The sequence below is a fragment of the Budorcas taxicolor genome, chromosome 22 (assembly GCF_023091745.1).
Source record: "Budorcas taxicolor isolate Tak-1 chromosome 22, Takin1.1, whole genome shotgun sequence".
Classification (NCBI taxonomy): Eukaryota; Metazoa; Chordata; class Mammalia; order Artiodactyla; family Bovidae; genus Budorcas; species Budorcas taxicolor.
Window position 1 is genome coordinate 24,710,136 of NC_068931.1, and position 16,547 is coordinate 24,726,682.

The 16,547-nt window shown below is 38.2% G+C and overlaps 1 protein-coding gene across 1 annotated transcript in view; it reads left to right on the plus strand.

The window, feature by feature from the left end:
• Nucleotides 1-16,547, plus strand: part of CCDC178 (coiled-coil domain containing 178) — a 374,413-nt gene that overhangs the window by 263,239 nt on the left and 94,627 nt on the right. The window lies entirely within an intron of this gene.

Here is a 16,547-nt window from a genome sequence, read left to right on the forward strand (position 1 = left end):
AAAGGTTTGACTTCTGTTACTTGTTGGGTTTTGACTTGTTTTGGGTGGCAGTGCTATTGAATTGTCCACATTTTTCAAGTTCATGTAAACATCAGTGTAAACCCATATTGAGAGAAATATTCTATTTTTATAAAATTCCCCATAACATGTGCATCACATATTTTCTCCAAGAGACTTCAAATTAACAAACTTTATACAATGAGAAAGTTTGAAGTCCATGCATTGGACTTCAGTGTTTTTCATTAAGCATCAGATTCAGTGTCTCCACCAGTGGTGGGAAAGTTATGGCTGAGTCCAGATGTCAAAGCTCAGCAAGACAGATCAAAGACCTGGAGGCTGAATGAGGCAAATCAGGAAGAATATTATGTGCTGGGCCTGAAGAGTTTGGATTTATTCCTCAAACAATGGAATGTGCTGCTTCCGAAAACTAAAATTTAAAAAAAGAAAAAGAAAACAACTGCAAACCTTTTAAGGAGTAGGTAGAGAACACAAGGGGCTTCCCAGGTGGCACAGTGATAAAGAATCCTCCTTCCAATGCAGGAGATGTGGGTTTGATCCCTGGATCAGGAAGATCCCCTGGAGAAGGAAACGTCAACCCACTCCAGTATTCTTGCCTGGGAAATCCCATAGAGAGAGGAGCCTGGTGGGCTACAGTCGATAGAGTCGTGAAGAGTAGAATGTGACTGAGCACTGAGAAAAGAGGATATAAAGTTGTTTAATCAGGAGGAGCCTGGCAGGCTGCAGTCCATGGGATCGCTAGAAGTCGGACATGACTGAGTGACTTCACTTTCACTTTTCACTTTCATGCGTTGGAGACGGAAATGGCAACCCACTCCAGTGTTCTTGCCTGGAGAATCCCAGGGATGGGGGAGACTGGTGGGCTGCCATCTATGGGATCGCACAGAGTTGGACACGGCTGAAGTGACTTAGCAGCAGCACCAGCAGCAGCAGCAGCAGCAATCATTTATTCCACAGTCATGTTTGAGGAAACTCGAACTCTGCTGGCAGTGAAAATTCAAAAATAAGACAGTGCCTGTATCTTGAAGGAGATTGCCTTCTACTGTTAGCAATGGAGTTTCCTCAAAAGACGGTACAAAGTCTCTATGGCAAGTATTTGTAATAGAGTATTACCTGAAAATTCAATAATGACTAAATTTATTTGATACAGTAAAATAAATCTCCAGCTCCATGGCATTTTTCAAGCAGAAACTCATATTTGTTGGCTCCTTACGAGAGATGCCATAATGACTTATGCCGATAAGCAATTTAAGGAGTTAAAGAAACTAAAAGGAACTTGAGACCCCTTATATCTAACCCCAGACTTCACAGAGAAGACCTGTACTGTGTGAACATGGCAGGAGAGAGAGATGTTTGAGAAAAAGGTCTGCCTAGGCTTAGACCAAATCATGGGGAAGTGCTGAATCAACAGGGAGCTGCAAATATTCATTAGGCAGAAGGGGTGCAGGCAACATCCTAGAGAGCTGGACAACAGGGAAAGGCAGATCAAAGACCTGGAGGCTGAATGAGGCAAATCAGGAAAACTCTTACGTGCTGGGCCTGAAGAAGCTTTAGATTTAATCCTCAAGCAATGGAAAGCCATTAAAACATTTTAAGCCTGACCTGGACATGGCATGACCACATGTATGTTTTAGAAAAATCACCCTTAAGATAAAGTGTAGATGGACCTACAGCATCTGAATTGGAGGCAGAAAAGTCTACTGAGGAAGTCGTAAAATATTTCAGATGAAAGGCAGTGACAGACTCTACTGATACAATGGCAACATAAGGAAAGTGAATGTACAGTCTGGGAAAATGATGGAATTCCAGTAGAGCTATTTCAAATCCTGAAAGATGATGCTGTGAAAGTGCTGCACTCAATATGCCAGCAAATTTGGAAAACTCAGCAGTGGCCACAGGAATGGAAAAGGTCAGTTTTCATTCCAATCCCAAAGTAAGGCAATGCCAAAAAATGCTCAAACTGCCGCACAATTGCACTCATCTCACACGCTAGTAAAGTAATGCTCAAAATTCTCCAAGCCAGGCTTCAGCAATATGTGAACTGTGAACTTCCAGATGTTCAAGCTGGTTTTAGAAAAGGCAGAGGAACCAGAGATGAAATTGCCAACATCTGCTGGATCATGGGAAAAGCAAGAGAGCTCCAGAAAAACATCTATTTCTGCTTTATTGACTGTGCCAAAGCCTTTGACTGTGTGGATCACAATAAACTGTGGAAAATTCTGAGAGAGATGGGAATACCAGACCACCTGACCTGCCTCTTGAGAAATCTGTATGCAGATCAGGAAGCAACAGTTAGAACTGGACATGGAACAACAGACTGGTTCCAAATAGGAAAAGGAGTATGTCAAGGCTGTATATTGTCACCCTGCTTATTGAACTTATATGCAGAGTACATCATGAGAAACGCTGAACTGGAAGAAACACAAGCTGGAATCAAGATTGCTGGGAGAAATATCAATAACCTCAGATATGCAGATGACACCACCCTTATGGCAGAAAGTGAAGAACTAAAAAGCCTCTTGATGAAAGTGAAAGAGGAGAGTGAAAAAGTTGGCTGAAAGCTCAACATTCAGAAAACGAAGATCATGGCATCCGGTCCCATCACTTCATGGGAAATAGATGGGGAAACAGTCGAAACAGTATCAGACTTTATTTTTGGGGGCTCCAAAATCACTGCAGATGGTGACTGCAGCCATGAAATTAAAAGATGCTTACTCTTTGGAAGGAAAGAGTGACCAACCTAGATAGCATATTCAAAAGCAGAGACATTACTTTGCCAACTAAGGTCCATCTAGGCAAGGCTATGGTTTTTCCAGTAGTCATGTGTGGATGTGAGAGTTGGACTGTGAAGAAGGCTGAGTGCCGAAGAATTGATGGTTTTGAACTGTGGTGTTGGAGAAGACTCTTGAGAGTCCCTTGGACTGTAAGGAGATCCAACCAGTCCATTCTGAAGGAGATCAACCCTGGGATTTCTTTGGAAGGAATGATGCTAAAGCTGAAACTCCAGTACTTTGGCCACCTCATGTGAAGAGTTGACTCTTTGGAAAAGACTCTGATGCTGGGAGGGATTGGGGGCAGGAGGAGAAGGGGACGACAGAGGATGAGATGGCTGGATGGCATCACTGACTCGATGGACATGAATCTGAGTGAATTTCGGGAGTTGGTGATGGACAAGGAGGCCTGGCATGCTGAGATTCATGGGGTCGCAAAGAGTCAGACACGACTGAGCAACTGAACTGAACAACAAAAAGATGAGGAGGTGAGAAGGTAAAATGAGTCTAAAACACTCACTAAATGTATTTGTATGACTTCTTCTGTATTTAAGGCACTGTGCCAGTCACCATAGGCATAAAAATACCTTTGGTTTGAGTGATTGTGTAAACCCTGGGGCAAGTTCCTGAGATAGTTTATAAGGTTGAGGAGCAGGTTTCAGATTAAAACACATACACACACACACACACACACACACACTCACACACAAAAAACCAATGTATTCCTGTTTGCATGTGTTGAGTTTGAAAAACTGATGATGCAGAGTAAGCAGCTGCCAATACCAAGTCAGAATACCCAGGCTCCTCCATCCATGGGATTCTCCAGGCAAGAATACTGGAGTGGGTTGCCATTTCCTTCTCCAGGGGATCTTCCCAGCCCAGGGATTGAACCCATGTCTCCTGTGTCTCCTGTACTGCAGGCAGATTCTTTACCACTGAGCCACCAAGGAAGTCCAAAATACTGAAGATTGAGAATAAATCTGTGAGGGAGTTTGGAATTGCATTTATTTGATCCTGCCTTTGAATTATTTTAACCAGAATTTTAAAATATACTTATGATAAAAAACTCAAACATTTACATGTCATCCTTTTAAGCATTGCACATGTGTTGTCACAGTTAATCTCCGAAATTCTATGATACAGGAAGCATTATACCCCTTAAACAAATAACTGTGCCAAGCCCAGGATCACTCTGGCTATTAATGTAAGTTTTACAGATCCTTTTTTATTGAATACTATACCAAATCCTTGTTTAATCATTTCCATCTATAATAAACATTCAAATTCTTAGTGCTTCCAGTTGTAATATTTTCACTTTCTTCCCAGTTTTTCCCTTTCTCTTTCCTCTTCACCCTCTTCCACTTCTCCTCCCTCCCAGCTTCCGCCTCTCCTTCCCTTCCTCCCTTCCTGTTTCTTCTTCCTTTGTTTATCCCCATGATAGATATTTAGTAGGTGTTTACTATCCAAATTGTACAGTGGCAGTAAAAAGTCAACTTTCTTTTTGTTGTCACAATATACCCTGATTTATATTTTCTTTGTCTTCACATATCTTTTGTGAAGCTTTTGATAAAATTTGAGCATGATCTCAGTAGCTCCTCTTTCAAAAAACTTGGGAACTCAGGCAGGCTGGAATGTTAACCAGCTACTGTTCTAAAACAAACAAAAATCCCTAAATTATTAGGTAAGATTCAAAATTCTAACATTTCCTCTTCGAATAACATAAAATGAAAAGATAGTAACCAGGAATAATAGCCATATGTTGGTGAAGAAATTGTAAGTTGGTAATTGCTTTCTTTTAAATGCTTTTACTGTTCAATGACAGTAAAGTGCCTGCCTGCAATGCGGGAGACCCTGGTTTGATTCCTGGGTCGGGAAGATCCCCTGGAGAAGGAAATGGCAATCCACTCCAGCACTCTTGCCTGGAAAATCCTGTGGATGGAGGAGCCTGATAGGCTACAGTCCATGGGGTCCCAAAGAGTTGGACACGACTGAGCAACTTCACTTTCACCTTCACCATTCAAAATAGAGGAAAACAATAGAATGGAAAAGACTAGAGATCTCTTCAAGAAAATTAGAGATACCAAGGGAACATTTCATGCAAAGATGGGCTCGATAAAGGACAGAAATGGTATGGACCTAACAGAAGCAGAAGATATTAAGAAGAGGTGGCAAGAATACACAGAAGAACTATACAAAAAAGATCTTCACGACCCAGATAACTACGATGGTGTGATCACTCATCTACAGTCAGATATCCTGGAATGTGAAGTCAAGTAGGCCTTAGAAAGCATCACTATGAACAAAACTAGTGGAGGTGAAGGAATTCCAGCTGAGCTATTTCAAATCCTAAAAGATGATGCTGATAGAGTGCTGCACTCAATGTGCCAGCAAATTTGGAAAACTCAGCATTGGCCACAGGACTGGAAAAGGTCAGTTTTCATTCCAATCCCAAAGAAGGGCAATACGGAAAAATGTTCAAACTATCACACATTTGCACTCATTTCAAATGCTAACAAGGTCATGCTCAAAGTCCTCCAAGCTAGGCTTCAACAGTATATTAGCCAAGAACTTCCAGATGTTCAAGCTGGATTTAGAAAAGGCAGAGGAACCAGAGATGAAATTGCCAACATCTGTTGGAACATAGAAAAAGGAAGATAATTTCAGGAAAATATCTACTTCTCTCATTGACTATGCCAAAGCCTCTGTCTGTGTGGATCACAATAAACTGTGGAAAATTCTTAAAGACATGGGGATAACAGACCACTTTACCTCTCTCCTGAGAAACCTGTATGCAGGTCAAGAACCAACAGTTAGAACCAAACATGAAAAGACAGACTGGTTCCACATTGAAAGGAGTGCATCAAGGCTGTATATTGTCACCCTGCCTATTTAACTTATATACAGAGTGCATCTTGTGAAATGCTGGGCTGGATGAAGCACAAGCTAGAATCAAGATTGCCAGAAGAAATATCAATAATAATATCAACACTGATTCCATTTTTTAAAATATCATTAAATTTTGATATTTATTGATATTTTTATTGAAATATCAAAAAATGGAAACAGTGCCAAATGTATTTTCTTGGGCTCCAAAATCACTGTGGAAGGTGACTGCAGACATGAAATTAAAGACACTTGCTCCTTTTAAGAAAAGCTATGAAAAACCTAGACACCATATTAAAAAGCAGAGACATAGCTGACAAAAGTCCACATAGTCAAACCTATGGTTTTTCCGGTAGTCACGTATGGATGTAAAAGATGGACCATAAAGAAGGCAGAGCATTGAAGAATTGATACTTTCGATCTATAGTGTTGGAGAAGACTCTTGAGAGTCCGTTGGACTGCAAGGTCAAACCAGTCAATCCTAGAGCAAATTAATCCTGAATATTCATTGGAAGGACTGATGCTGAAGCTTAAGCTGCACTACTTACTTTGGTCACCTGATGCAAAGAGCTGACTCAATGGAAAAGACTCTGATGCCAAGAAAGATAGAAGGCAGGAGGAGAGGGGGACGACACAGGACAAGATGGTTGGATGGCATCACTGACTTAATGGAAATAAGTTTGAGCAAGCTACAGGAAATGGTGAAGTACAGGGAAGCCTGGCATGCTGCAGGCAACGGGATTGCAAAAAGTCAGACATGACTAAAGGACAGAACAACAATGACAATCTTTCTAAAATTGTAGTTAGGACATATTTTATTCAGTTTTTTAATACTTTTTCCAGTTTTATTTTTAAAAAATGTGTTCTATTTTTTTTGAGGTTAGACCAAGCCTATAGCTAAATAATATTTTTCTGGGGAAAAATTCTTCTTTTATAAAATAATAGGATGCACTGAACACATGTGTACCTAACTGAAACAGTCTCACAAAATAACTCTTTTCGTTTTTAATAATAGCTTTATGAAGATATGGTTCACATAAGGTTCACATATTCTAAAATTTATCCTTTTAAGGTATATTTAGTGGGTTTTTGTATATTCACATGGTTGTGTAACCATCATCACTATCTAATTTTAAATCATTTTTATCACCCACGAGAAAACCCCTATACTCATCCGCAGTATTCCCCATTCCTCCCAGACCAGCCCCTGGCAACCTTCAATCTGTCTGAGTCAAGCTTTCTGTTTCTGTGAGTTTCCGTATCTGGACATCTCATTTAAATTGAATCATATGGGACTTCCCTGGTAGTCCAGTGGATAAGACTCCATGCTCCCAATGCAGGGGACCCAGGTTTGATCCCTGGTCAGGGAACTAAGATCCCCATGCCTCAACTAAGCCCACACACTGCAACTACTTGGCCCATGTGCTGCAATGAAGGTGCAGTAGAGCCAAAATAAATCATGAAAAAAATAAAAAGAAAGACATTCTCGAAAAAATAAGTAAATGGAATCATGTAATATATGATTTTTCACAGCTAGCTTATTTGACTTAGTATAATATTTTCAAGAATCTGAATCATATTTCTCTACTGCATTCCTTTTAATTGTTGAATTATATTTCATTGTATCAGTTGATGAACATTTGGACTGTTTCAACTTTTCAGCTCACCTAAATAATGCTTTTATCAACATTCATGACTTTTCATTTCTATGGGATCTATAGCTAGGAATGAAAATCAGCAAAGCAATTATTTAAATATACTATATGGATCACAATTTTTGGTATTCAGGTACAGTGTAACATTTTCTATTCGCTCATTATTTACCATTTCATTTATAAATGCTGGTTCAGTTCAGTTCAGTTCAGTCACTCAGTTGTGTCCGACTCTTTGCAACCCCATGAATTGCAACACGCCAGGCCTCCCTGTCTATCACCAACTCCGGAGTTCACTCAGATTCACGTCCATCGAGTCAGTGATGCCATCCAGCCTTCTCATCCTCGGTCGTCCCCTTCTCCTCCTGCCCCCAATCCCTCCCAACATCAAAGTCTTTTCCAATGAGTCAACTCTTCACATGAGGTGGCCAAAGTACTGGAGTTTCAGCTTTAGCATCAGTCCTTCCAAAGAAATCCCAGGGCTGATCTCCTTCAGAATGGACTGGTTGGATCTCTTTACAGTCCAAGGGACTCTCAAGAGTCTTCTCCAATACCACAGGTCAAAAGCATCAATTCTTCGGCGCTCAGCTTTCTTCACAGTCCAACTCTCACATCCATACATGACCACTGGGAAAACCATTGCCTTGACTAGACGGACTTTTGTTGGCAAAGTAATGTCTCTGCTTTTGAATATGCTCTCTAGGTTGGTCATAACTTTCCTTCCAAGGAATAAGTGTCTTCTAATTTCATGGCTGCAGTCACCATCTGCAGTGATTTTGGAGCCCAAAAAATAAAGTCTGATACTGTTTCCACTGTTTCCCCATCTATTTCCCATGAAGTGATGGGACCAGATGCCATGATCTTCGTTTTCTGAATGTTGAGCTTTCAGCCAACTTTTTCACTCTCCTCTTTCACTTTCATCAAGAGGCTTTTTAGCTCCTCTTCACTTTCTGCCATAAGGGTGGTGTCATCTGCATATCTGAGGTGATTGATATTTCTCCCTGCAATCTTGATTCCAGCTTGTGTTTCTTCCAGTTCAGCGTTTCTCATGATGTACTCTGCATAGAAGTTAAATAAGCAGGGTGACAATATACAGCCTTGACGTACTCCTTTTCCTATTTGGAACCAGTCTGTTGTTCCATGTCCAGCTCTAACTGTTGCTTCCTGACCTACATACAGATTTCTCAAGAGGCAGGTCAGGTGGTCTGGTATTTCCATCTCTCTCAGAATCTTCCACAGTGGTTAGGTCCCTCTAAACTGATATAACTTTAAATGAGTTAGAACCCATAGTTTGGAAGCCCCTCGGCTGGATGATTCATAGTGTTTTTCCAGATTTAACAGAACAAAGCTTTATATGGTCTTATTGTTCTAAGTGCTTCATAAATGGTTTTCATTTAGTATTTGTAACAACCCATAGAAACAAGTGTCATTATCCCCATTTAATGTAGGTGTAAACTGATAATCAAGTAAATAAAATAACTTTGACTTTTAAGGCCCATGCTGTTGTGTGCTTTATTGAAATGAAATCCAGCTGTGTTCAGTTGATCCCTTGAGTCTCACTGAGTCTTGTAGACCTGCCAGTCATTTGAATGTCCTTGTAGTCCTTCCAGTCATTTTAATGTCCTTGGCTCCTAAGTTTTATTCCGTGGCTGAATGAGAAGTGACTTTCAGCCTGCTTACTTAGGTACTTTTTTATTAACTATAAAGTTTACATTTTTCTTTATTTCTGTCTGTATAGTTAGTGTATACTTATTACAGAAAATATGGGAAACAGTGGAATAAAATCACAAGTAATCTTTCTAAACACCTGCAATCCCAATGTGAAGGCATCTTTAGCTTCTTGGCATATAAGCAAAAAAGTGAAAGTTGTGTCTGACTCTTTGCGACCCCATGGACTCTACAGCCCATGGAATTCTCCAGGCCAGAATACTTGAGTCGGTAACCTTTCCCTTCTCCAGGGGATCATCCCAACCCAGGGATTGGACCCAGGTCTCCCACATTGCAGGCAAATTGTTTACCAGCTGAGCCAGGAGGGAAGCCCAAGAATATTGGAGTGGGTAGCCTATCCCTTCTCCAGTGGATCTTTCCCACCCAGAAATCGAACTGGGGTCTTCTGCATTGAAGTCAGATTCTTTACCAGCTGAGCCACAAGTCTCTTTTTTAGTAAAACTGGACTCACCCTACACATAATGTTCTACAAACTGGAAAAGTATTCATAAAATGTAACTGAATGCATTTGCTTTTTACTTTATCCTGAGTCTGTCCTTCATCAACAATGGAGTTCCCTTGACTACTGAATTTATAACCTTTTATGCCTAACTCTCTTTCATTTCCTTCCCCAAATTAGAATGAAATTAGATTTTCCAACTTTTAAATATTGGGAGTTTCTGGATCTCTGCCAGTTTCCTCTCAGGAAAAACTCCCAAGATTCCACAGTCTTCTCACTTTTAGATAATTCATTACTTTCCCCACAATCTATTCTGATTATTTCCAACTTTGCCCCACTTTCCAAGCTTCTCTGTTTTTTTCAGAGAGGGATTGTAAAAAATCATTTTACTATTTAATTCCTCTGCCCATTTCGAAATTTTTTTTTTCACCAATGCCAGTTGGAAACTTTCTAGATACATTGCCAACCCTGGTTCATAAGTTTGAAACCACATTTGATGACCATCTCAGAGATAAACTGATTTAAAGTTTAATTGTTGTGTCAGAGGAAAGTAGAATCCAAATCAGTTCAGTTCAGTTCAGTTGCTCAGTCATGTCCAACTCTTTGTGACCCCATGAATCTCAGCACGCCAGGCCTCCCTGTCCATCACCAACTCCCGGAGTTTACTCAAACTCATGTCCATTGAGTCGGTGATGCCATCCAGCCATCTCACCCTCTGTTGTCCCCTTCTCCTCCTGCCCCCAGTCCCCCCCAGAATCAGAGTCTTTTCCAATGAGTCAACTCTTCACATCAGGTGGCCAAAGTATTGGAGTTTCAGCTTCAGCATCAGTCCTTCCAATGAACATCCAGGACTGATCTCCTTTAGGATGGACTGGTTGGATCTCCTTACAGTCCAAGGGACTCTCAAGAGTCTTCTCCAACACCACAGTTCAAAAGCATCAATTCTTCAGCGTTCAGCTTTCTTCACAGTCCAACTCTCACATCCATACATGACCACAGGAAAAACCATAGCCTTGACTAGACAGACCTTTGTTGGCAAAGTAATGTCTCTGCTCTTGAATATGCTATCTAGGTTGGTCATAACTTTCCTTCCAAGGAGTAACAGTCTTTTAATTTCATGGCTGCAGTCACCATCTGCAGTGATTTTGGAGCCCCAAAAAATAAAGTCTGACACTGTTTCCACTGTTTCCTCATCTATTTGCCATTGAAGTGATGGGACCAAATGCCATGATCTTAGTTTTCTGAATGTTGTGTGTAGTAATTCCTAAAAGCTAAGGAAGTCCCTGCATTCATTTTGCTTTATAAATTATTGATAACAAGCATGCTTTTAACTCAGGGTCCTTCCTAGAACACAGATAGTTCATATATCTTTGCTTGATGACTGTAAATGTGTGCGTGCTGTGTTGCATCAGTCAAGTCTGTCTCTTTGCAACCCCATGTACTGTAGCCGGCCAGGTTCCTCTGTGGGATTCTCCAGGCCAATAATACTGGAGTGGATAGCCAAGCCTTCCTTCAAGGATCAATTGTAAGTGAACTGACCCCATTTTATCCCTTCCCCCTCCACTGAAATAAAGGCAGAAGACAGAAAGTGGTAGTATTCACATTAAAATCATTGGTAGTTAGCAGAACGGCCATGTGTGCCCACGGAGGCAATTTCTTTTTTCTCTTTATTTAATGAGCCTTCTTGGATTCTTGTGGTAAAACTTTCTCTATTGTAGGTGCTCATAAATTGGTGGTAGAAGAAATTCAAGGTGATTAGATATCTATGTCCTTCATCGAACTTATAATTTCCTTGTGTAGGCAGACCTTTCCATGTTAAGCTATAGAGAACAAAGAATCAGAAATAAGAAATAAGACTGGGTTGTTTTTTTTAACATGAAAAGGATTCAGTGCTTGTCAAATTTGTTTGACTTTAAGACATAGGTCATGGGAATACTCAGTGCACAGTGGATTCAGCTCAGGATGATTCATCTAAATGTGAAAGGGAGAAATAAGCAATAATCATAGAAAGGACTGTTTTTCACTGGGATAGACAATGTGAATAACTACACACAGAGGTTGAGAAAAAGCATCAGATGCCTTGCTCTGATGATCTCACTTTAAAGGAGACATTCTGGTATTGATATTTTAAGTTTTAGAACCAAAATAGCATATTAAAATTAGCATTTTAATTTAAAATCATATTTTCATGAAGTCAGCTCAAAGATTTCTTATGTTAATTATTTTATATACCAGTAAAGTATTTTTCTAAAGAAACAATATAATTTTAAAACTAATGGTTGTTAAAAATGTTACCCAAATAAGTTAAAAGACTAACTTGTATTTTAAGTTATTACATAATTTGAAGTACAAATACTTTTTAGAACAATAAGCATTATTTTACTTTTTGGGCACTGCTTTGACTGTATACACAGATTATTTCACTTGTGTATTTCTTTGCTCTTTTTGACTCTTTAATCTCTGAAGGCAGAGATCCTATAACCTATGTTTTATATCTACTTACAACTTAGATATTCTCATTAAATGTTGATTGAATGGAAATCTCCCTTGAATGTTATTTCTATCCCTGAATGTTTATTGTTATCATTTCAGAGTTATTAACCTTTCTTACAAGGCATAGCCTATGTTCTCAATTTGTTTTTGTTTTATCATAAAGAAGAAAATATGGTTTTAATCACAAAATCACCCATACTAGTCTGTCATTTCAGTCTGTTCCTGTCTCTGAGAATGGAACCCTGAACCGTTTGAATCACTGTAATAAATGTGCCCCATAAATGAAATAAAAAACTGTTCCTTTACTATTATTTAAGTGACATTAGCCCTTTCCACAGGTTACAGGGACTGATTTGGGATAATGGAACAAGTCCATGGGGAAAGCCTTCTCAGCACGTGGACTATGTGAATGGATTATCTTATGGATCGAAGCCTGTGATTTTCAGGCTGATGTCCAGACACCAGATGGCTTTAAAACCTTCTCATCCAGAACACTAGCAGCCTGCCTTAGACACATTGCTCTTGCTAATATTTGTAGAGCATCTATTTGGTCCCCAGTGCATGCACTTATTATTCTATTAGGCAGACATTATTCCTTTTGAAGCTGGATCACATGGCTTCCGGGCTATGTTACAATCATTGACCTTAATCACTATTTGTGCAGCCTTAGGCTGTGAAGTATCTACATATGATATGTACATCTTCTGGGAAAGGACTTTTCTGCAACCTGTTCATAAAAATGAAGGAAAGAAATAACTTACCACTATCAGATATTTCAAAATTAAGTGGTATGTCTTCCTACCCAAATACAAGTTAATAAATGTTCAGGTTGCTAAGAAGCCTAAAGATGGATAAGAAAACTAGTTTATGAGGGGCTAGAACAAAAACTTCCTTGTCAGTTTTCAAAACCACACAGGCTAATTTTAAATTTGGAGAAATGGTTTTATGAGAGCTATTCATTTCAAGAGTTTCAAATATTCCTTAAACACTACATATGTGTTTTTATCCTCTCAGCTTTTGTGTCCTCTTGATCAATAGGAATGAGAATCTCCCATCTGTATAATGGTGTGTGATTGGACTCTGAATACTTCTCTTTCCTGATCCATAAAATGTATAGATATAATGAAAAGGAACTCTTTGCTTTGGATGCAAACTTTCTGCAGTAAAAATCATTATTGTGTAACTTAAATTTGTAATCTTGTCACCTTCTTATGTACCAGGGTTCTGCATTTACCAAAGGTGACAAAGAAGTGAAATTTTACAGCTTTGATCTGACATGCACACTGTTTATGATTTTAGGGATTATATTCATTTTTTGGCATTAAATTCACAGAATAAGCAAAATGTCAAACTTTGTTTACTAATTTTATACTTATCTGTTCTTTTAATATCCTGTCTTGGTTCTCTAGTTATAACATAGATGAACCTAAAGTTTGCTAGAAACATTTGCCATTAGCTTCTTCTAAAAAAAAAAAAATTAAATTTGAGGATAATCCTACCTCCAGAGCTTATTCTGTTCCTGGCCATTGACTGTGACAGTGGAAGGCTCATCTGAAAGCACCGGAGCGTTCCATCTAAAAGCATAAAACATATTACATTTCATGAAAAAGCTAATTCAGATTGTTTAATTCTGGTAATATTGCCTCTGTCACCTTCAAAATCAAAATGTTCTTTCCTGTTATTATAAGGAAAACAACCAAATTGCTAAAAAACCCATTTGAATACACAGCTGCCTTATGTTGCATACTAATTTGATTAAAAACGCTTGTGCCTCACCAGCATTTTTACATAAAGCACAATGGTGAATTTAACAAAGACTATTTTTAAAAGACATCTGTGGCCTCATTGATGACCCAGTGTCCACAGGAGCTGACCACTGGCCCCCCTGGACTGAACAAAAATCTTTCTGGCGGTCTTGGAAGGCACGAAACAATTGTCGAGCTATATTTGTTTGCTCACTGCTTTGGGCACTGAGCCAACCTCATTGCAAATAACTGCATTAGTCAAGTGTATCCAAATTATTACAACACAGCGTCCATCCCAGTTATTGCTGTTGAAGCATTTTCTGAAGCTTCATGTCACTAGAAAACATTTATTTGAAGGGTGAGCTTCCCATAAATTCAGGTCCACTTGGATTTATAGAAAAGTGGCAAAAGTACCTTCACAAGTTGCTTTATATTTTCCTCTCTACAAGGAGCCTTTGAAGAGCTTGTTGTTAGGATCTTATTAAGTCAGAAGAGTTTTCAATCCTCCTGGGGATATTTTCCACCCTGTATTTTTTTCTTTCATTTTTTCATTTCTCTGTTGAGGTAATTTTTTACGTAGTGTTAATACCGTTCTGCATATTACCAGACTTTAAGTTAGTTTCTAATAATAAGAAATGTAAAGGGTAAAATCACTGGGAACCAGTAGAAGCCAAGTTACCAAAATCTGCAATTAAATACCCTGACTTTAGAAATCTTATTCACTGACGTAACAGGTGAGCCACAAATTAGGTCTGCAAACACAAAAAGGAATTCCAGGTCTTTCTTGAAGACTGTTCTGGTGAATTCATACATCCATCGATGAGCATATTCTCCAAATGCCTCGTTACTCTCTAACAATAAGATATGTCGTTTTTGAAGACACATTAGCTCCTTCATCCACAGGGTTGCTAATTAGATAGCATAAAAATTTATCTGACATAAACCATGTTGACTAGGCTTCCAAGCTAACGCTGCATTGAATAATGTTTAGGGTTTTTTTGTTTGTTTGTTTTAGTTTTTTGAGTTGCCTGCCCTACTTTCTTACTCATTCCTTTTATCTATGTAGATACTATTTTTACCCATATATAATCCAGGCCACTGAGTGACTTAAGTTGCTTCTTAAAGTCTTGGATTAATATTTTCATTATCTGTCAATGAAAATAATGGCATCTACCACTTATCTTTCAAGACTATTAGAAGACTAATGAAAAAGTATGTATAAGCTATTTCCGATTCAAGAAAATTTCTACATAAATTCAATGTTCAGTATCATTTTGCTATTTGACCTCTAAAATCAAACACCTGCTGGAAAAATATTTATGAACTCTTGGGGAAAGAAGCCTAGCTAAATTTCTCTGAAAAATTATAATGAGTGAAATACGTTTCCATCTAGTCTTTATTTCCTTAAGTTTCCTTAAAAGCTATTTGGTATGAAGTATGAATTAAACACAAAATGTAATCTTAGTTTTCTTCTAATGCAAAAATCCTCAAGGAAAATAATTTGGTCAAGAATTAATAGAATTAGAAGTTCTCTGATTCTTCTCTTACTGTCTTCTGTAGAAAGTACCTATATTTAAGTTGAAAATAATAATACGTTTATCTCTCAAGAGTGTTTGTCAAGCACTCACCTGTCATGGCTCAGTTGGTAAAGAATCTGCCTGCAATGCAGGAGACCCAGGTTCAATCCCTGGGTTGGAAAGATCTCCTGGAGAAGGGCACAGCCACCCACTCCAGTATTCTTGCATGGAAAATCCCATGAACAGAGGAGGCTGGTGGGCTACAGTCCATGGGGCTGCAAAGAGTTGAACACAACAGCAACTAGCACTTACTTACACCCTGTCAAGTACTCTGAGAATTCTAGAGTTTTTAAGAATTGTCCAAACAACTGGACGATGGTTAAGTAACAGATAAGGCAAATATAAAATAATTAATTTAAACTATAAATTCTAAGTTAACAAATGTCATTGAAATTACATTGATATAATAGAAAGTGATAAAAGTTTATGTGCAACAACATAAAAGTATGATAGTAATGGGGTTATACACTAGTTGTAATTATACTAAATCACATATATACGTTTGATACATATGCATATTTGATAAGTTTAAGTTTATCATTGAGTGGTAGGGTATTTATTGATGATTTTTTTTGTATCTTTATAATTTCTTCTATTTTTAGAATATTGTTTCACAACTGAGCATTTCTTTTAAGTTTAACACCTAAATGTTAGTTTTTAAAACAGTGTTATTATAATGTTATACAAGAAGTTAATACAGTATCTTTGAAGCAGGTGATTTATCCTGTGATAAACCTTGCATTTAATTAGCCCTCAACATTTTTTGGTCTGTTTCATAGTAAAATACTATTAAGTTTGTGGTAAGATACTTATTTAGTTATCTTTTTGTCAGTTTATTAGAAACCAATGTGATTAAAATTTTAAATTTGATCTCTGAAGATTGCACTATAGTTACTAAATTTCCTCAGTATCACTATGATGTTAGTTTAGAGACAAAGTATGTGTTCTTATAATATTTTAGAAAATGCCTCTAATGTTAAAGAGTTATACTAGAGACCATATAAAGGATGGAAAGAACACCACTGAAATTGTAATATATTATTTTTAGGCCTCTTTCTTTTCATTTTCTATTTTTACTCTTTTCCCTTGACAAAAATGAAAGTATTCTTAAATGTTTATTTGATAATTTCACTAGGACACAAACAGAGAAAAGTAACAGCTCACAGGTAAGATACAGGACAAACATTCCCAGAGCTCTGTTATACAATGATTTGCTTTAAAGCCTCCAGAAATCTTTTGTG